We start from the raw sequence: 23,289 nt of genomic DNA on the forward strand, positions 1-23,289 counted from the left end.
CTGGGCCTGACATCAGCATGGTATGAATAACCCGGCTGGAGATCCCTTCCCCCTGCTGGGGAAACTTAACCCTATCCTAGATGAACCAGGACAATAATTTTGATCACCATTTCAATTTTTAAAAGTTGGGATCTGCTATTAATTGTTTCCTTGGCCTAACTAGACTATACCTTATCCCAGAAAATGGGATTTGTAAAGATTTCAGTCACTGTTGCCACTTTTATTTTTACACTAGAGAAGGTTCAGATGGGTTCTAAAATAAACATGGTTTAGTTTTTCCTTCAATTTTCTTAGCAATTTAATTTTAATATATTTCACTGTCTTTAAAGTTGGGTCCGCTTAGAAATGTTATGACCTTAAACTGATAGCAGACTGTTATTTTGAACAGCCAGGAAGAAGTATTATTTACTCTTAGCCACTATGATCAAGAATATGGCAATGAGGTGGGATACCATAGATAACACTAGAAGTCAAAAATGTAATTCAATTCAGTTTACTGAATTGGAAATACAGCTAAAAAAACTGAAGAACTGTGTAGAGCAGGGTGATATTAACAGATTACGATAACACTTGTCTTCTGGGAACTTGTGAGTGCTTTACTCATTTTCCTAATTTCTCACAGTGGTCATAAACTTAAAAACCCAGGCCCTTTATTTCCCACCTTATCTCTGTGGATGACTTCTTATGTCTGTGAGGAATTTAAGTTCTACATGTGTTCAAATGTTTTGAACACATGTAGAACCTGAAAGGCCGTGAAATCAATCTTCTGAACTGAGGTAGGGTTAGAAGTATTTTTTTTTTCTTTTTTCCTTTTTTAATGAGAAAATTACATTTTCTGAATAGTAAAGCTACAGGAAAAAATTTTTTACATTTACATAGCGACTGTTTCCTACTACATAGCTATTGATCAATTTATAACTCTTTTCTCCTCCTAAATAATTTTTCTTCTGTGTTTGATCAAATAAGCTGTAAATGTTGGGGAAAAATTTAGCATGTTCCACCACGAAGATATTCGATAATATTTTTAAACTAAGAAGGAAAGAACTATAAAAGATAAAGGTAAAAATGTAGGAAGAGGTAGGATAATTGAGATAAAACAGCCAGCAACTCAGGAATTAAAGACGAAAAAACCTGATGTGGAAATATATAGAATTCCAAGAAAAATTTTATGTTGAAAGATGATCCAGCAACATCAAAGATCATCCCATTCCAAGGAGCAAGAGAGGCCACCCTTCCCTCTCTGACTAATGACTGTCTAGCAGTAAAGACAAATTAAGTGTCTCCATCTCAAATATCAAAAGTCTGGAGATTATTAGTCTTGGCCATCTATTGAATATATTTACAGAAAAAAAAAAAAAAAAAAGAAAAAAAGAAAAGCAGCTAAATTATCCATAACCTTCCTGCAGAGTCTCTTTGCAACTTGGAAAAGGTGCCTGTACTATGACCCAGAGACAAAAAGTTATAAGACTATCTGAGCTGATAACAAAAAATTTGAAAAATACTCACATTTTACATCTGTAAAAACCACTAAAATATTACATTTTTAGAACACTTTAAACCATTAAACAATCCAGAGTTCTTCAATGACAGACTAAACAATTTTGTGTGATTCATTTACACACTTCCATCAATTTGTCAGTGTCTGCCTTAATCCTCTGGATGTATAGTTTTTGGTTGGTTTTTGGTTTTGTTTTTGTTTTTCCATTCAAGGTTATACAGTCAATTCATTCAGGACAAATGAATTGCACCTTTTTTTTTTTTTTTTTTTTTAATATCAAGCATGAAATGCAATTGTTTTTAATGATATACTTGCCCTTGGTAACTTCTTCCAAATGAAATTAATCTTTGGTGGTAATATTCTCCACATGCTGTATCATGTCAAGAACTATAAATGTTCCATCACTATTTTTAAGGTACTTTATACCTGTAGAAGGACTAACAATTTATTAGCCCTTTTACATTGTCATCATTATTATGTATTCCACATAGTGAATAAATGATGAACTGTTGCCACAGAAAGTATTTTATTACAAAAGAAAAAAAAAAAACAGCCATCCTGTCAGAAAGTGTGAGAGGCCATAGATCTGCTCTTACCTGAACAAGAAAACAAGTTATTTTGTGCTTTTGACACCATTCAGACAATGCTGTTGCCATGAACTTCAGTTTGGCTTGCTCTACACAACCAAATGTGAGAAGATACGTACTTGAGGTCCTGCAGTCTCTTATTCCCCTGCATCGCATGCACTGCTTGATGAACAAGAATACATTTTTTTTTTTTTAATAAAAAAGAAAAGGCAATTTTTTAAAAAATAAGAGAAAGTAAGGATTGCAAATGTCGCTGGTCTTAATATTAAAAAGGGATGATGATAAAATGTTCTAGCAGAAGTTATTTCAGGCTGTCCATATTTCACAATTTAAAAAGTATATACCTTGTCCTATAAATGTCGACATGTTAAATTAATTCTCCTGTCTGAAAACATATGTAGTAGCAAGCAAGAACAGCTTTCAAGCTTAGGCTTTGTGGAAAGGAGGGAAGGAAGGAAGGAAGGAAGGAAGGAAGGAAGGAAGGAAGGAAGGAAGGAAGGAAGGAAGGAAGGAAGGAAGGAAGGAAGGAAGGAAGGAAGGAAGGAAGGAAGGAAGGAAGGAAGGAAGGAAGGAGAGAGAAAGGGGCAGCGAGACAAATATTCATTTTCCAGAACTTCATATTGGCTAGTGCTTCTATTGCATTAAAACACTATTGTAGTGTCCATGGAAGAGTATATATTTTACTGGGCATTGTTTGAAGGAATATGTCTGCTAAGAGCATGCTAATCATCCTCTCAGAAAACAACTTAAGGAGAAATGGTCAATGACTGACCTGCTATTAGTATGTATCCCACAACAATATGTCAAGAGATGAAAATGGTTTCCAGTTCCTTCATCAGGATTGCATTAGTGATATATAAAATTGCAGGCATAAATCTTCATGGATCAGTTCAGCCAGTTTCCAAGTGTCTGAACTATAGAAAGAATTTGTATTGCAATAAACAAATATTCACAAGTACAGCTAATATGCTCACAGGGGAAATTTTCAATTGCTTCTTCTATTACAGCACACTACATGAAAAGTCGTGTGAAATATGTAGTTATGAATGTTGATTGGTAAAAAAATTACATAATTTGAATCTGCATGCATGAATGTCATACTTAAGCAGTGGGCTGTATTAACTGCTCAGAAATACTGGAGAGGTAGATCAGAATTATTTGATTAAAACAGTAATTTTAAAAATAATTTTAAAACTGACTAGATAAGATACAATAACGTGAAAATAACGGGGCTATCATAATGCTGATTGATGTATGTGTATTATATTGAAAAGACACAAGTGTCATAAATAATCATGAAGGGCAATGACAAGGGTTTTGATCAGACACACTTTTGGGGTCTCTTTTAGCTCTATTTTATCAGATACTATCAATTACTAAAATCTGTTCTTGATGCATAACTTAAGTGAGGATTCCAAGAGGAGATCAAGGATTGTGCCTGTTAAAAATCTGAACCTTACAATAGATCTTATGCAATCAGTATGTATCAAACTTATAAAATTTATGATTAAGGATACAATCCTGTAGGCCATCCAAATAATAACTAACAAAAAGTTGTCTCAGTAGAAATATAATGTATCAGCATTTCACAGGACTCATCTACTTTTTAACCTTCTGCAAGCCGAGATATCAATCCTGATACCATAATTCTGCAAACACTTTAATTTACTAATTTATATCAAAATAGAAAATGCATTTATATTCTCAAAAATTCAAGCACCACTATGCTATTTATTATCTCGAAAGTGTTACACAAAAATGAAGTTCTAACATATCAAACTCCAGAAACTGGTTAAATATTGTGTTATATTTATGTGAATTGTGCTTATACTTTTGGAATTCTTAACTGATATCCCCTTACTACTGATTTGTTCCAGATATAGTAGTAGAAAATGTTGCTATTACACTTGTCAGGAATATGCTAGCAATTTTTTCCTTTACAAATTATTCATAAATCAAAACCAATTTCTTAGGAGTAGAAACACATCAATTTTTAATGTTGTTTTGATCACAAAAGATTTCCTAATACTTCTTCCTTACACATACACAGCTAAATCACAGATCCAAGTCATAGGTTATATTGGCTTCTTAGGAAATCATTCTTTTACTGTTTGAAAATATTTTCTGACACTTTTCTGTTCAGATACAGTTCATTCCATGCTTGACTTCCACTTAAAACTGTATGTTTTCTTGCATATATGTTCTTGAATGTAACAGGAGGGAAAAGACAGCAGGAAGTATATTGATAGTCCATCAAAAGGCAAATGTGCTTTTGAATCACTCTTTGCAAGGAGTACAGAGACAGAGAGAACAGAATTTCTACTGCAAATGCCTCGCTTGCAGCAGAATGAGGGTAGATCCTGGGAATAAGGAAGTCCAGCTGTGGGGACCCTCTGAGTCAGGAGCATCACACATGAAGTATTGATGAACCATCGGTTATTCTTTGAATAGAGTGCTTCAAGCAAAAACCAAGGAACAGACAAAGCCTAGGAACAGGAGTGATGGGTGATGCTTCCAGAGAAATAAAAAATATAAAAGATAAGGAGCACAAGGGATGAAAAAAATCCATAGTGGTAAAAAGGATAAAAGGTGTGGTCTTAGTCATGATGGGAGGAGGAGAGCACATCCTTATTGGATTGTGTTCTAGACATCATAGCCTAATGAGCTACACATGTACCTTACATCCCTAAGTCCTTTAAAGTTTTCTTCTATGGAATTTCAAGATTCTCCTTTCAATGCTTTACCAAACTTCTACTGTTTCTGCACCTAGAGTCAGTGACTGTAACATTTTCCTAGTCAAATACACAGTAGTCAAGATCTGTGCTGTGAGCAGCTATATCTCAAGAAATAAGAGTATTTATTGGGGCCTGAAGAGATATCAGCCAAAGCTTCACAAAACTACAGAATCAGAGATTAATCTAGGTTGGAAAAGACATTGAAGATAATCTAGTCCAACCATTAACCTAACACTGACCCTTCCCAACTACACCATATCCCTCAGTGCTGTGTCAACACGACTCTTAAACCCCTCCAGGGATGTGGACTCCACCACCGCCCTGGGCAGCCCATTCCAACGCCTAACAACCCATTCTGTAAAGAAATGTTTCCTAATATCCAGTCTAAACCTTCCCTGGTGCAACTGGAGGCAGTTACCTCTTGTCCTATCATTAGTTACTTGGTTAAAGAGACTCATCCCCAGCTCTCTGCACCCTCCTTTCAGGGAGCTGTAGAGGGCGATGAGGTCTCCCCTCAGCCTCCTCTTCTCCAGACTAAACACCCCCAGTTCCCTCAGCTGCTCCTCGTACGACCTGTGCTCCAGACCCTGCACCAGCTTCGTTGCCCTTCTCTGGACATGCTCGAGTCATTCAATGTCCTTTTTGTAGCAAGGGGCCCAAAACTGAACACAGGAATCAAGGGGCTGCCTCACCAGTGCCGAGTACAGGGGTAAGAACCCTTCCCTGTCCCTGCTGGCCACGCTATTGCTGACACAAGCCAGGATGCCATTGGCCTTCTTGGCCACCTGGGCACACTGCTGGCTCCTGTTCAGATGGCTGTCAATCAACACCCCCAGTTGTTGTGGCCCAAGGGCAGCCCCCAGCATTTGGCCTCATTGAAACTCCTCCAGTTGGCCTCAGTCCATGGCTCCAGCCTGTCCAGGTCTCTCTGCAGAGCCTCCCTACCCTCGAGCAGATCAACACTCCCACCCAACTGGGTGTCATCTGCAAACTGACTGAGGGTGCACTCGATCCCCTCGTCTAGATCATCAATAAAGATGTGAAACAGGAGTGGCCCCAACACCGAGCCCTGGGGGACACCACTCATGACCGGCTGCCACCTGGATTTAACTCCATTCACCACAACTCTTTGGGCCCGGCCATCCAGACAGTTTTTTACCCAGCAAAGTGTGTGCCCATCCAAGCCACAAGCAGCCAGTTTCACCAGGAGAATGCTGTGGGAAACGGTGTCAAATGCCTTACGAAGGTCAAGGTAGACAACATCCACAGCCTTTCCCTCATCCAATAAGCAGGTTGTTCTGTCATAGAAGGAGATCATGTTTGTCCAGCAGGACCTGCCTTTCATAAACCCATGCTGACTGGGCCTGAGCATCTAGTTGTCCCGCCTGTGTTGTGTGATGGTACTCAGGGTGAGCTGCTCCATCAGCTGACACTGAAGTCAAACTGACAAGCCTATAGTTTCCTGATCATCCTTCCAACTCTTCTTATATATGGGCGTCACACTGGCCCATTTCCAAACCAACAGGACCTCCCCGGTCAGCCAGGACTGCTGGTAAATGATGGAAAGCAGCTTGGCGAGCACCCCAGCCAGTTACTTCAGCACCCTCGGGTGTATCCCATCTGGTCCCATAGACTTCCTATCATCCACAGAAAGGGGCAAAAGCTGTATGGAGAGAACAATCACAGCAATCTTGCATTTTTAAAAGGGATGGCTGACCATAAATGAAGTGACTTGTAAGAGGGTATGAAAATATTTCCTACTGTCTCTTAAACCAAATGTGAAGCAATAATAATGACTTAGACTTGTTCAAATACTTGTTTCCTTAAGGGAAAGGACCTGAAGGGGTACTGTCATTTAATTCATTTAAAATGTCCTTTCAGCATTGCCGATACAGCTACCAAAGTGATTTTAACACTCTGCCACTAAGTCACATTGCACATTTTCCATACTCATAGCTGGGAGGGGGGGACAGTCATCAGGTACCAGACAGCTGTTCAGGAAACAGAAGGAGGAATAGTAATAGGGCTCAGATACTGAGGACATGAGGACATTAGTTTGTTACTCCCTCTTTGAGATAGATAAAATTCATGTATAGTTCTTCATGCAGAAGCCCAGAGTTGGAGAAGGAAAAGTTTATGAGATATCCTTTCTTTGGAAAGCTGTGAACTATCTGTGCTGTAGACACATTTGGCACCAGGTAAGTTATATCCTACCCCTTGAAGTTTCTCCCCCCCTCCCCGCAAATAAAACAAACCCAAAATAAACTAGAGGGGCATTTTGGAATCTGGGCACAAACTATTGATTCACAAATTTTACTGTACTGATTTACTGACACAATAATTTTCAGCGGTTTAATTTCCATCTGAAAAACATTGAAGCTAGACACTGTCAGCACTTAGTATTGCAAAGCTATCACTCTATATCAACCAGAATATTTCTTATGTAATTATAGGACCCCTGGGTTACCATAGGTTTCTATGGTACAGTCAGCAGGATCTATCAAATGAACAGGTGTCAAAACAGCAAGTGCATGAGGTGATACTGACTTAAATTCCTATCACATTGCTTTTAGACATTTATTGTGAAAACTGACAGTGCTTGAATAGTGTCAGATTTTCAAAGCCTGAAGATGCAGGAGAGGAATTAGATCGTTATGACACCCATAAGATATTAAGATCTCAGAATCCCATGGAATGAAACCATTGTGTTTATTTCAGCACTTCAGGATATGTGATATCATTTTGTAAAACCATGTTACATTTTCCAGATATAGTTTTATTAATATTGAAAAGTATTTTCATGTAATAATAATTTTAATACTGAATGAACATTAAATATTTAGAATAATTATCCTAAGGATTCAATTACCATAAATGTTTATTAAAATGTAAATGTTTGCAAAAATTATGGTTTAACTTCATTAATAAAATATTATTTTTTGGAGTGAAATATTTATAGAATTATTTATGTTGCAAGACAAATTGATTACTTTGAAAGTTTAACAGGTACGTAATATTTAGAGTCTCTTAGAAGACATGCCTGATTATTGTGACTAAAATGGCACGTTACTCCTCATTTCCAAAAATAATTTCAGATTTTGCTTGTCTTCTCATTCAAATGTTTTATTGACATGCATGCTAAATAAGCCTTCTACCTGGCTCTGAAAATTAATCCTATGGGTTTTCTGCAAACATTTTATTGTGAAGATAAATAGAACTAGGTGAATATTGATATATTTCATGAACTGTTCTGTGTTCAATATAAAAATACCGAACATAATGTCTGCAAGATTTTTTGTATTGGTAACTATGGTTGTTAAGGCAGGTGTCTTGCACAAAAAAGTTGTAGGTGTAGTATTTCACTATATTTCAGGTCTCTGGAGACTGACATTTGTAATATGCCCATCCTTGATAATTTATTTTCAATTTCATTTGCATTTTGTTTTTATTTTCCGGAAGACATAAAATTTTATTTAAAATTCCCCCTCTTCCCATCTTATTTTTTAAAGTAATTATCATTGCAAAGACTTTGCAAAGACTACTTGAATTGTGTTTGAAAAGCAAATAGGTATATAGACAACTGTTTCATGACAGTTCATTTCATGATGTTTCATGTCCTTTCTCACTGTTAGTTTAACTTTACTGAATCCCACCAGAAAATAATGATAGTTGTTGCTGTTTCAACATTTAACTGTAGACTAAAACTGAGATACATTAAACATTATACAAACAAGGTTTAGAATCTGGGTGATGACTGAACGTAGATAAAATGCACAGAACAAGGATACGTAGCTCTACAGTAATAAGAGCAACATATAGTCTGGTCACTGGATTTATATCTAAACATTGCAGTTCTGATGAAAATATTCCCAAGCAACTCACTTATAACTAAATTCACATCCTTATGGAGTGTCACTGCAGAGACAGACAAAGCAACACACACACACACACTCACATAGGTGAACAAGGGGCTGGTTTAGTTTTTTTACTAAAAGCATGCATTTTGATATTTTTCAGGTGCCAGAGTGTTACAGTATAATTGGTCAAAAAGTAGTTTTTAACATTCTCAATGGATAACATTTATCAGTTTCACAGAATCACAGAATCATCTAGGTTGGAAAAGACCTTGAAGATCATCCAGTTCCCAACCATTAACCTATTGACAGTTCCCAACTACACCATATCCCTCAGCGCTATGTCAACACGACTCTTAAACACCTCCAGGGATGGGGACTCCACCACCTCCCTGGGCAGCCCATTCCAACGCCTAACAACTCATTCTGTAACGAAATGCTTCCTAATATCCAGTCTAAACCTTCCCTGGTGCAACTTGAGGCCATTACCTCTTGTCCTATCACTTGTTACTTGGTTAAAGAGACTCATCCCCAGCTCTCTGCAACCTCCTTTCAGGGAGCTGTAGAGGGCGATGAGGTCTCCCCTCAGCCTCCTCTTCTCCAGACTAAACACCCCCAGTTCCCTCAGCCGCTTCTCGTACGACCTGTGCTCCAGACCCTGCACCAGCTCCGTTGCCCTTCTCTGGACACGCTCGAGTCATTCAATGTCCTTTTTGTAGTGAGGGGCCCAAAACTGAACACAGGAATCGAGGGGCGGCCTCACCAGTGCCAGTACAGGGGTAAGATCCCTTCCCTGTCCCTGCTGGCCACGCTATTGCTGACACAAGCCAGTACATACTACATAAGCAAGCCATACATATGACATATTTACACTTCTGCCGCATTTTACCTGTTTATACAAAATAATGTCTTGGAAGACAGTATATATATCTAAAATTGACATTCTATGTAAATACAGTTTTAGAAAAATTCTGTTCCACTTCTGCAAACTCTTGCTCATTAAACTGTTAAAATATTTGGATTTTTTAATTTATTTGTTACACTTACATTAGAAGTGTTTGTGGTTATGGATGTATATATTTATTTTTCTTTCTTTAAAATGGAAATTTTTCCTTAATTTAAGATTGGCCCTTTTCTTCTAGATAATTTATTGTGGTTTTATTTTAATAAAATTTGATTCGTTTTCTAAAAGGACTTTTTAGTTATTTTCTATTTTTCATAGTAATTATAACTTGTTTATATAGTTCCTATTCAATTATTAAGCTGTGTAACAAAGTTGTGTATATCTTAGTCTAGCATTTATTCATTGTCTTATAAATTCTTTTTCTTTGGAAAAGTCCTTGTAGGTAAAAAATAGTTATAGGAATTATTTACCAAATAAAGCCACCATAAACTTACACGATGACATTCTTTTTTTAAAAAAAATACATGTAAATATAAAATGATTAATTTAAAAACCTTGCCTTTGAAATGAAAACTGACAAAAAAACCCCAACACATCTTTAAAATATCTATATAATAAAAATATTTTTTGAGTATTTACAATTGTATTTTACAAAATCCAAAGAATACTAATACAAGTTCTAAGTTGTCTTAAAGCTATAAAAGTTCTTATTATCCTGTCTCCAATCCTCTTCATCATCCAGTGTCAACTTTCTTGTATGATTCTCTAAATAAATTCCATTATTAAAAACAAACAAATGACAAAATAATAGTTCTTTCCATGGTCAGAGTTTAAACGTTCTCACTTCCAGTTAATGAAATAACATTTTTTAGTATAATTACTAGTTTTCTTTTTTTGTCTTTATGACATAGTAATTCAAAGTCTATTGTTACACCATAATAAATCATTTGATCTAGTATATTTCCTCCCACTACCATCTTTGTTTCATAGAAGCCTTAATTCTCCAATGTGGAGTGATAATCTATTCTGCCACATCATGTCATAATTTGCAGGGAAGAACTTTATGATACTACTTTGGCGTTGACACTGGCTCAGTTATTAACTACATTTTTACTACCTGTTATCCTCATTTGACATTGACTGAAAGATTAACACTATGAGGCAGAGGTTAAGACCAAGTGAATACTGTGAGTCAAAAGGAATACAATATAGGTGTTTCTTAGGGCCCTAGGCTGCTGAAAACAGTAGTAATGGAGACAGCATGAAGAGTCACCTACAGCAGGGCAAAGATGCAAGCACTTTCACCTCGACACCTATTTGCAAAGGTTAGTGACAGTTCTGATTCTGCTTTATTACAAATGCTGCATATATTTTAACCTGTCTTTTCGCCCTTGGCCTTTATGACCTTGCTGCAAAATAAGCCAGTGGAAATACCCAGGGCAGCTGACAGTGCAGTGAGTTTTATATGATCTCACTGAGAAGTGTGGAAATCATTAATAACATGAGAAATTTTATACTTGCTTAAAACTGAAGATTTTATGGTCTCTTAGGAAAATGGTTGCTGGTTTTGAGGAAGATTCATAGCTGTGGGGAACAAAAGGGTCATTATCAGTCAAGCAGGCTCCACGGGAGATTTCAGACCATGATCTGTACCATAGATTCATGCCAGTTATTCTTACCTAAATAGTCTGCATAAGAAAGCTTGTACACCTTAACTCTATATCAATTGGCTGTCAGGGAAAAGAAAAAAACAAACAAACAAACAAACAAAAACCAAAAACAGGAGGCAGAGAGTGATCTTATGTGAACATAATGAAGTTTTCTACTGGTAAAACAATTTAAAATTCTTAACTGGAAAATAAGCTAACAAAAACTAATGGAATAAAAACACCCAAACTTTTATAAAAACATCTAAAACTTTGAAAAGTAATAACAATTCATTCCAAACAAGAGATTCAAATTTACAGCATCATGTACAAAGTCTAATCCGCTGAATCTCTCTGTGCCCTGTAGTCCTACTGAAGAAATGAAAACACAGGCTAAAAATGCAAAGAGATAATTTCTAGATTTTGTTTGCCTTTTAGTCCCCTGGGCAGTCAATTTTTGAACTACAGCCATTCAGTTCTTGTGTTATCCTAAAAGCACAGCCTTTAGATACAGACAAAATCATTCTGAATATTAGTTTTCTTTCTTTTTCCTTTTTTCCCCTTTTTTTTATACCCTTGAATAATCCACACGGAAAGATGTATTAGTATTAGGATTTTCTATACTTCTCATCAGCTGAATATCAGGATGCCTATTGTCACAGTTCAGTGTACATTCCAAATATAAAAGTGCTCAGCTCTGGATAGAAGTGTCACTGTAAAGGAAAATCAGAGTGCTTTGGGGAAGACTTTGTTCAATAATCACTGCTTCTGACTGCAATCTGTGAAATCGCTTTTTATAAAACTTGCAGAATAAAGCCAAGCACAGATGTTTCTTCTTTCCCCCCCCTTTTTTTAGTACCATTTCTTTGCTTTTGTTATCTTTGTTGCCCATACGCCACATACAAAAATCTGAAAGGTTTTTAGTAACTGTTCATGGAAGAATGAAAGAAGAATGATTTATAGAAACCAGTTCCATACTTGGATGCATAAAATAAAAAGCGGTCATAAAAACCCCAAACTGTTAGTATGAATAAGTCCTATATATGCAAATTTGGAATAGCAATAGCTAAACAATTCAACCGTTGCTAAAAATGACTAACTTAAAGCCACGCTATAGTGAGTGTATCACAGTTAGGTTCACATAAGCAAAAATAATGGTTTTTAGAACCTCTAAATGAGAATAAGCAAAAAAGAGTAAAGATTAAAATAAGTAGCATTTCTCCTTCAAAAACATGGATAATCCCAGGCATATAATGAAAATTTGTCCATATCTAAGACCTTTGTTGGATAGGACTATTAAAAAAGTTAAGACAACACAAAATGTATTCAAAGATGAGGGAAAATCTCTGATTTATTGACCAGCATAGGAAAAGACTGCACACATTTCCTAATTACTTATATACTTTAAGTGGTAGCCAATTAGATTTGCTCTTTAATGAACTCTTTATTGTTTACAAATTTTATTGCAGATTTAAAGCCTCTTCAAAGGAAGAAAATACTGTGCATTATAAATGCTTTAATCTGGCATAGAAATTTACAGGAAGAATTAATGCCTTTCAACAAAGTTAGACAAATTAAAAGCAGAAATAGGCACATTTTTAACAGCAAGGTAATTAATTGTGGGAATTAAAGCCAAAGGAGAATAATAAATTCTGTTCATCTTTTAATTTTTAAGAATAGATCCATTCCAGAAGATAGGCTTAGATTAATATATGTTGCTAGGTTCAACCCAGGAGTAAAATTGTCTGTACTATAGAGAATACTAACCAAAGGAAAAAAAAAATAGTTGTACTATACAGAAGATCAAAATAGATTATCTAATTATTTTTTCTGGAATAAAAATTTATATTATTTAAGACTCTGTTCAGATGCATTGACAATAGTAATTGACTTTAACAAAGTAATAATCTAATCTAGATTTTAAATACCCAAGTATTTTCTAAGTAAAACCACATTAATCATTGCATATTACACTGTATTAATGACTTCATGTGTTAAAATAGAATGCAGATCTAAAAAAAAATATTCATTTGAGTTAGTGACTGAACAAATAATGTCCTTTTTCTCAGCTGTGTCTGGTTTTCTAAAACTGAACTGTAATACAAACATTTGATGATGAACACAAGAATAGAAAGCTGCTGTGGCTGGAAGTTGGTAAAATTTTAAAGAGATAGCAGAAGTGACTACAACAGCTTCCAGAGATTAAAACAAAAATTCTTCATGTCTTCAGAATATAAATATTTTTTTCTTTTATAGTTTAAATCTTTGTCCTGGTTCAGCTATGATAGGGTTAGGTTTCCCCAGCAGAGAGGGGGAAGGGTTCTCCAGCCGGGTTATTCATACCATGCTGATATCAGGTCCAGTGCGGGAACATTTTTTTTACTTTTTCCTTGGTAGTCTTGGTGGCGGGGAGCTGTTCCGTGGCCATTTGCGGTATTTCTCTGTATATCTTTTGTTTTGTTCGCTGTTATTACTGTTTATTGTTGTTATAATTGCCACTGTTGTTGTTCAGATTGTTTTATCACACTGTTGTATTAAATTTCTTCTTATTTTACCCCGGGGTTTGTGCCTCACTGCCAGCCTGACCGGCTGAGGGTGGGGGAGGGGCAACGGCAATGGCAGCGTGGTCTCTGGTCCCAGCATGGCTTAAACCACCACAATCTTCCATTAGATTCACCATTATTTCACAAAAAGACAATTTTCTTTAAATGTTCAAAGAATGGCATTATTTTAAAAATTTTTTAAATTTTTTCCTCTCCTCCTTTCTTCTTATTTCCTCAAATGCATCTAGGAAAACATTCTTGAATAAAGTGATATTTCTAACTTGTCCCATTTCAGGAAAGGAAATACAGGAGTTCAGCTTTAGTCCTAGTACATTCCAGCATCAAGTAGTGTAAAACACAATAGTAAATAAGTAAAGTTCTCCACCATCCTAGCAAAGGAAATTCTGGTTCAAATGTCACATTTTATTCTGTATCATTCAGAAGATTCAAAATATTTCATTGTTTACCTTTACAATAGCAGGAATGTTTGAGGGTTTTACTCTACAGCTACCAAAAGTCATGAACTTTGTTTCTAAATAAATGCAATTGATGTGAACTTTTTAGTTGGTATCAGATATTTCAAAATCTTCATTTTTCAACTGACCTTACATTAACTGTCTGAGGAAATAGTAAACATCCTCAAGAGACTAAGAACAAACTGTAAAAGTTGCATTATTGGATGTGTGAAAGGCTGTGGATGTTGTCTACCTTGACTTTCGTAAGGCCTTTGACACCATTTCACACAGAATTCTCCTGGCAAAACTGGCTGCTCATGGCTTGGATGGGCACATGCTTGGATGGGTAAAATCTGGCTGGATGGCCGAGCCCAAAGAGTTGTGGTGAACGGAGTTAAATCCAGTTGGCAGCCGGTCACGAGTGGTGTCCCCCAGGGCTCGGTTTTGGGGCCACTCCTGTTTCACATCTTTCTTGATGATCTAGACGAGGGGATCGAGTGCCCCCTCAGTCAGTTTGCAGATGACACCCAGTTGGGTGGGAGTGTTGATCTGCTCGAGGGTAGGGAGGCTCTGCAGAGAGACCTGGACAGGCTGGAGCCATGGGCTGAGGCCAACTGGAGGAGTGTCAATGAGGCCAAATGCCGGGGGCTGCCCTTGGGCCACAACAACCCCCAGCAGCGCTACAGGCTTGGGGAGGAGTGGCTGGAGAGCTGCCAGTCAGAGAGGGACCTGGGGCTGCTGATTGACAGCCGGCTGAACAGGAGCCAGCAGTGTGCCCAGGGGGCCAAGAAGGCCAATGGCATCCTGGCTTGTGTCAGCAATAGCATGGCCAGCAGGGACAGGGAAGGGATCTGACCCCTGTATTCGGCACTGGTGAGGCCGCCCCTCGATTCCTGTGTTCAGTTTTGGGCCCCTCACTACAAAAAGGACATTGAATGACTCGAGCGTGTCCAGAGAAGGGCAACGAAGCTGGTGCAGGGTCTGGAGCACAGGTCATACGAGGAGCGGCTGAGGGAACTGGGGGTGTTTAGTCTGGAGAAGAGGAGGCTGAGGGGAGACCTCATCGCCCTCTACAGCTACCTGAGAGGAGGTTGCAGAGAGCTGGGGATGAGTCTCTTTAACCAAGTAACAAGTGATAGGACAAGAGGTAATGGCCTCAAGTTGCACCAGGGAAGGTTTAGACTGGATAATAGGAAACATTTCTTTACAGAAGGGGTTGTTAGGTGTTGGAATGGGCTGCTCAGGGAGGTGGTGGAGTCCCATCCCTGGAGGTGTTTAAGAGTCGTGTTGACATAGTGCTGAGGGATATGGTGTAGTTGGGAACTGTCAGTGTGAGGTTAATGGTTGGACTGGATTATCTTCAAGGTCTTTTCCATCCTTGATGAATCTGTGATTCTGTGACTTTAATGACTGAAATTTTTTGTTCATATACCTCTTGTTTAACATTTAGTAAGCCTCTTTTGTTGGTTATGAATTACCATGTCTTGGTGCCTGTCCTTTCGGCTACAATGAAGCTGTAAAATATCTTATGCTTCAGGCATATCAGCTGAAATCAGTCCATGAGGAATGTCTTCACTGATTATATTTCTGCTAGGAAAACCATGTGGTTATGATGACACTGTATTTGCATGAATAAAATCAGTTTAAAAATCTATAGAAAAAGGGAAATCAACCACTATGTCAACAATGAATATGTCTTATTTTAGTTTTAAGTGCATGCTAACATGTCTATATTGTGATGTGCTGAACTTGGAGGAACTGAATAGTTTAGATTCTAAATTTGCAATCAGTGATCTACCTGGAAGGATTTTGTACTGAAACAGAAGTTCATTGTGTGACTGGAGACCGGTGAATATACTATCTACATTTAAGAAACAGAGGGAGGAAGACATCATACAGGCAAACAGAGGTCCGTTCATCTGACTTCTATGTATAAGAGTTTTTAGAAAAAAGTCAAGAAAAGATGAAGTTTGGGCATGGAAGTAACGTGAAAAGGTTATAAAATACACGTAAAAGGTAACTTTTACCAGAGAAAAACAAACTTTTTCTTAGTAAGTTTGCTGATTTGCTAGACAAAGAAAAAGAGGTAACACTGAGTCTTATCCTATGCATTTATTACTCATACTTTTCCTCCTTTTTATTGTTGATTAGATCATAAACACAGAGCAAGAAAAGAGTAAAATGGCTCCTTCCCATTTTTTTTCACCATTCTTCTCTGACAGAGCTCTTCAAACTTACAATACTTCTACAGTGAAAAATTTCTTATGGAAAATACTGCTTGCTGAAAAAGAAATGGTTTTTTGAAACTTTTTTTGTTTTGATGAATTTCTAATACCTGGCTCAGGGTCATTGTTCTGATGAGGAAGACAACACCTAGAGATCTCAGTATTTCCACTCTTACATAGAAGGAATCTGGAAGCATTTAGAGTACAATTCTAGGCAGGCTAGGTCCCCAGATGTGCAGATTTGGGAACTTTGTCTCACATATTCCATTTTAGAATTATCAAGGTTCTGAGTTCTGTGCTTTGGTTTCCAATTTCAAAACTTCTTGTCTTATCTGGGACTGCAAGAGCCACTGATTTCTCACACAAAACAATTAAAAATTGCTAATTTCAGTAGAATTTCTTAAACAGTCTTTGTTAAATAAACAAAAAGATTAGTTTGAAATGCAGTCATTTAATTTCCATATTTTCAAAAGGAGTTATTTAATTTCATATTTCAATATTTTGGATTTAAACTGCTGGTATAAATTTAACTGGGTTTGTGATTTTATTAATCTTTATTATGTCATCAATACTTTAATTAGTGACTAAGAATAATTTCTTGGTTCCACCTGAAGGGTCAAAGAACCACAGAATGGTTGAGTTTGGAAGGTACCTCTGGAGGTCATCTAGTCCGCTTACCCCCACTCAAGCAGGATCACCAAAAGCCAGTTGTCCAGAACCATGTACAAAGACTTTTGAATGTCCCCAAAGATGGAGACTCCACAACCACTCTGGCACCACATGTCAGTGCCCAGTCACCATCATGGCAAAAAAAGTGTTTTTTTATGTTCAGCCGGAACCTGAACTATGTTTTTCTTTGTGTTCCTTGACTTTTGTCCTGTCACTAGGGACCAATGAAAAGAGCACACATCCATTTTCTTTACATCCTCCCTTCATATTTTATATACATTCATAAGATGTGTTTATTTAGCTCACAGAAATTGCACTGGATATTTGATCTACTCACTCATCCTTGAGGCTTGGTTGTAATTTGGATGTAATGTGTGTTTACATGTGTGTGAGTGTGCACCTACCCGTATGAACAAAGGAGGAATAAAGATGATGAATTAGGAGACAAAAACCTCATCTTTATAACACAAAAATTAACTCAGAAAGGAAATATGAATAAGAAAATTCAGTGCATTTTTTCACACAAGGAGACTCATTCTGGGAAGCTAAAACAATGGTCTACAAAACTTAGCCAGAATTTTCAGAAGAATCACCACTACAAGGCCCTGGCCACCAGAGCGATACCTTATCAGTGTGTTAGCAGCTGAGACCTCTTCAGCATGCAAACAAGAACTTACCCTTATACATGTGCAAGTGGGTTTACAACATAGCATGCTCTTCAGTTAAACATGTGTTTGAATAGTTTGTTGAATTATGTCCAAGTTTTAAATAAAAAAATAATCAGATTATGAATACAGTTTAATGATGGAAAACACAATTTATATGGAATTGAGGTGTCTTAATCCAAAACTGTCATCCACAAAACGGTATCCACCTGCTTTAATTTGGTATATGAAATCATCTTATACCTAAACGAGTCTGAGATGCACAAAATTGACAGTCAGACAGGAAGATGATCTGCTGAGTTTTTGTCTGAACAGATGCAACATATAACATATCAGCAATTATTTCAGCAGAAATTAAAGTAGTCACTGGAACAGGATATCAGAGTATTTTGCTGTTAAATTTCCTGCTACGCTTCTGAGAATTTCTGTTAACCTGTCCGGAAACTGAACAACATGAAGTTTCAAACTTTCAAACAAAATTTTGATACTATTATTCATTTTCATTAAATTAAGAATATTTTCATATTTAATATTCTTAATTTTAATATGAGTCATTCACTCAAAGTGAGGCACTTTATTACTCCAGATGGTGTGGTCCGGAAGAGGGACTAGAATACTCTGGAGGTAAGTCAGTAGAGTGTTTTGTGATTACAAAACAGCCCCGTTAACATGAGGTGTGAGTTGGGATATAAGACAATTCAGTAGGAGAACCTGTTTTGTTAAGTGCCTCCTTCTTCTGGAGAAAAAAGATATGTCAGGAAATTGATGGGTAGACTTTATGTTTTTAGAAATTGAATGGACAACACTTATGTAAACATTTTTGGGCAATCTTAGCATTAAAAAAATATGAATAAATTAATTTCACATCTATGTCTATGCACAAAAATCCTTAAAACCTTTCATCCTAATTATTTATTTAATTTATCCATGTCTGAATTCCCTTTCATCTCTCTTTGTAAGAGAACAATACCTTCCAAATTAAAAGAAAGTTGTTTCTCATATCACTGTGGATAACATCAGACCTCAGGTGCTTAAGTGAAAGAATTTTCCTTTTTTAGTGTGTGGTGATTCCATAGTGAACTATTTATGCCAGCTGCTCTACAAACAAACCTTTTGTCCTTCAGCCACAGACGAGGATTCATGTATTTCACAGCTGACATCTGTGTGTTTCTATTTTGAGTACACAATACAGAAAAAGTAGGTACAAGCTCTGCAAGAGGATCTTCATGGAGTAACCAGAAGGAAAGGAGGGTTGCAATTAGAAAATATATTAAGAATTTTTATTTGTAAATCAAATAAGAGTTGGTTTAAGAGATATTTATTTGTCTGGGGGGCTCAATAGAACTATTATGATAAAACAAGGTATGAGATCTGGTCTACATATAGTAATATTGTGTCAGAAGGTAATACACATACCAGAAGACAGGCAACCTCACTGGGCATTTAAAAAATGTCTTTGTCTACTGACATTCCTAGAGTAAACCTTTTATTATAATAATTCTATATTTTGAGTTCTTGATGCTCTTGTCAAGAAGGTAAAAACTTAGTTACAAAAGTTCAAATTTCATACTGATTATAATTTAAAAAAAATCTATTTATATTCACATAACAAAATTTATGTGTTCTTACAGAACTGACAAAATGTCTTCATATGCATGTAACACTTGCAATGTAATTTTCCTGCTTCACCTTTCTGTATCAAAACAAAACCAATCAGACAATAAACAACAATCAGTTCTGTTAGCATTTTTTTTGTGGAATAAGTCCACCAAAGATACTCATAAAAGAAATATTTTATATAATATTCTTTAATGAATACTGTTATAAATTTCTATTAAGACAAAAACTACACAGTAGCAATTTCTTTCCTTATGAGGTTTAATGATCATCCTTGACCTCATACTTCTCTGTAACAAGCAAAAACATTACTTCGTTCCTTCCATGTATATTCTTTGCATCTCAGGATGTGAAAGATTGTTCCAACTCAGCTCTTAAAGTATAGTAAGAAACACTTTTTTGTTTGTGTAGTCTCAGAGAAAATAATAAAAAGGTTTTGTAATAAATTATGTCCACAAGTGTGGACACAACCACAATAAAGGGATAGCGGTCTGTGTGTATCAAAAGCAGATATTAAAAAATGTTTGCATTAGAAAGTAGATTGTTTTGGAACAATAAAATGCTGTAAAACTTTACAGAGGTTACAAAAATTGAATTGAATATATAGATAGTATTTAAACTATTCTATTTGCAAATCTACCTAATGCTTACATGCAAACATCTGTGCAAATTCTGAATATTCACATTACAGAACATCCACATATTTGTCCATAAATAATAATTCATTTTTCAAGTTTGTTTAATGGATTTATATAAAAGCGGAATGAAAAGTATGGACAAATCCCAGAAACTTTGAAGACAAAATAAAATTGTCTAATTTTTAGTGCACTGAAAGATGATAGTTCAAATAAAGTCTTAGGAGTTATGAACAAGTTACAGTTTCTCTCCTCTTCCTTAATGTTCTTGTCAGCATTTTACAATATTTTGTTTTCATTTACCCTATCTGCTAAGAGCTGTAATACTATGTGAGCTAAAAATTTGCTTCCTAGATAGAGCAAGTATCACGGTTTATGTTAAAAACATTTTGACTATATCTTACATCCTTTTTATTCCAGATTTGATCTTTGTCAAGTCAAACGGCATAATTTCATGATTTATATAATGCAGAACTGAAGGATAGTTTCATGAGACACCCCTTAGCTAGCATCAGTCTGAGCCAGTACATTGGCATCATACTGTGACATGCCATAAGGGATTGTGAGCTCAGGTCCCAAAAGCAGGATGGTCACTGGAGGGTGACTCTGTTCTGGACTAATCAACTCTATTTCTCAACATGCTTAATTAAAATAGACACACACCAAAAATTGCACAGATACACTGCTATGTTTCTGGAGATGAGATTTCTAGACTCCATAGTACAGTTAGAGCATGTCCTTTTAATGTAGAACTTGCATAACATTTAGTATCTCAGCCTAAAACTTATTCACCTGCTGTGTCAGCTTCAGAGTCAAGGCAATTTGTATCCTCAAAGTGTTAGTAGGGGACTGAAGTATAGTTTCAGTTTTATAAATTTGAATTATATCACTACTGATGTAACGGGGATCCAAAAAACTGGCATTCTTCCACTCAGCATCCTTGATTAGGAATTTGCAAAGTGTGCCTAACACTCTAGCAGCAGTGTGCACATTCCCAAATACAGTTATAATTGTTCTGGCAGTAGTTCTGCATTCTGTTTTAGAAGGGTGTTTTCCTTTCTTGTGATAGCATCATTAGGCAACTTAACCAGAAAACAGGTAAGTTGTCCAAAGATGATATCTCCAACTCAGCAACTAACATTAATATCATTTTTTGCACAAATAAATTTTAATGATTCTTAGGACAATGATTTTATCAGGGAATAGGGGGAATGGGCCATTTCCTAACACACCCCAACAAGCGGAGTAGGGCAGGCCCAGGGGTGGTGGCTAAGGTCAGCCAAGAATCCAGATCACCAGACAAGTCCATAGCGATGGGGAATGTTATGATGTGAAGCCGGGACAGGAATTCCACAAGTAAGAGAGAGTTTCAGGCCTGGTAGTGGTAACTAGGGTGAGCCACAGTCCCTTGACTGTTGGCAAGTCCATTATGATGGGGCTGGTCTGGGGCCAGTAGTCACATATGTGGGTGCAATTCAGCGTCTGGATGAAGAAAGGATGTGGCTCTACACTGGTGTAGCTGCAGTGTAGTTCAGAGATGGACCAAACCCAAGAACCCAGCTGAAAAGCACATCCCAAGAGAAGGGAAAAGGAGGGTGGACCACTAGGGGCTCTCACAGCTCTTTGGCAGCTGTGCAGCCCTTTGCAGCACAGCAGAATTGCAAAGTTGTCCCTGAGTCTAAGCAATGAAACCCCCAGGAGTGTGGGTATATGCCTTGGGCTCTGACAGATTTATCCTATGGGGGAAGTTAGGAAAGTGTAGACTCTGATAAGAAGGGCATCTCCCAGACCTCCCAGAGAAGCTGTGTCACCATAGAAGAGATTTAAAATCACTCAGAAAACAACAGAAAGTATAATTCTTGTATTATGGCAAACATCAGAGAGGGGGAAGTATGGATGCTTCTCTTGCTTAAAAGTTTTTACATATTTTATATTATGGACTACAGCAGAGAAAGAAATCCACAATCAAGGACCAGTGCGAGAATTATCTTACAGTGAGTGCCAATGAGAGCATTGGCAAGTAAAGTACATATTCACGGTTTTCCTTTTTCTTTTAATCAATAATCTTGACCTTTTCCTCTCCAGTAATATATCTTAAATAGAAGTAGCAGAAATTGATCATCCTTTTTCTTCTTTCATCCTTTGACTATTAGGACCTTAAATATCTTTACAAATTTGGTGCCTCCAGAGACGGATTAACACCTGTTTTAAACAGCTTTATTTGCTTGATTAGAAAATATTAACCTGTTTGTTGGTAATATACAAATTAAATATATTAACCAAAAAAAAAAAAAAAAAAAAAAATCTACCAGTAGAAAATACAGGTGTTTCCGGAAACAAATGCTGATCTCTGTTCTCTGTTTACCCTGAGGCAGAGATGGTGGTTGAACTTTGTGAGGATCGAGAGTGACCACATTTATATGTGAAATACATCTAAATCCCAAAACTCAGGAAAACAATATTGTTTGAAAGCCCTAAACATAACCTCCTGTTCATTTAACTATTCTCAATGTAATCTGCTGGTATAAAATTTTGGCATGTAAGCAAGTGTAAACATTTGTGGGGGGCATAAGGAACAGATTTTGAAGTGAACAATAGTGTGCAAGACAAAAGTGGTTAGCAGTAGGGCTTTTTTACTTCAAAAACTTGGTCCTTAAATCTCTGGCTTTAGCAAGAACATAACAACATTACATAGTAAATGGTGTTATAACTTCATGACTCAGACAAAACTAAGGGATTCTCATTACTACTGGTTTGATTGTTGTTATTATTATGTCCTTTATTGAGCTGAATAATTCAGTGCTACACACATGCAGAATAGAGGATGGATTTAATATTGTAAATTGTAATACCGCATAGCAGTCATAAGCTTTGAGGTAAAATGTATCTTTCCAGTGTCTTAAATTTGAACACAATTTATACATGCATTTTTTAAAGCATATAATCTTTTAATTGTAATCCTTTTGTTGTGACAGACAGTATATTTCAACTAAGTCATTATTTATATTAAAACATTCTCTAGACAGCTTTATCATCTGCCAATTGCCCAGTTGTTCTATAGAGTCCTTCTGCCCCCAAGCACTAATTATATTAATAAGAATTATTAAATATTAAAATTAACTACTGGAGCTTTACAGAGTAACCTTCTAAATGAGAACTTCTTTTACAGTCCTACATAGCTAGTATTTTTGAGGTTTGAAAGTATATATCTTTTATAATATCCAAGGGAGCTGATGTTCATGTGTTATATTTATAT

This window comes from Athene noctua, chromosome 4 (genome assembly GCF_965140245.1).
Source record: "Athene noctua chromosome 4, bAthNoc1.hap1.1, whole genome shotgun sequence".
In the NCBI taxonomy this organism is placed as follows: domain Eukaryota; kingdom Metazoa; phylum Chordata; class Aves; order Strigiformes; family Strigidae; genus Athene; species Athene noctua.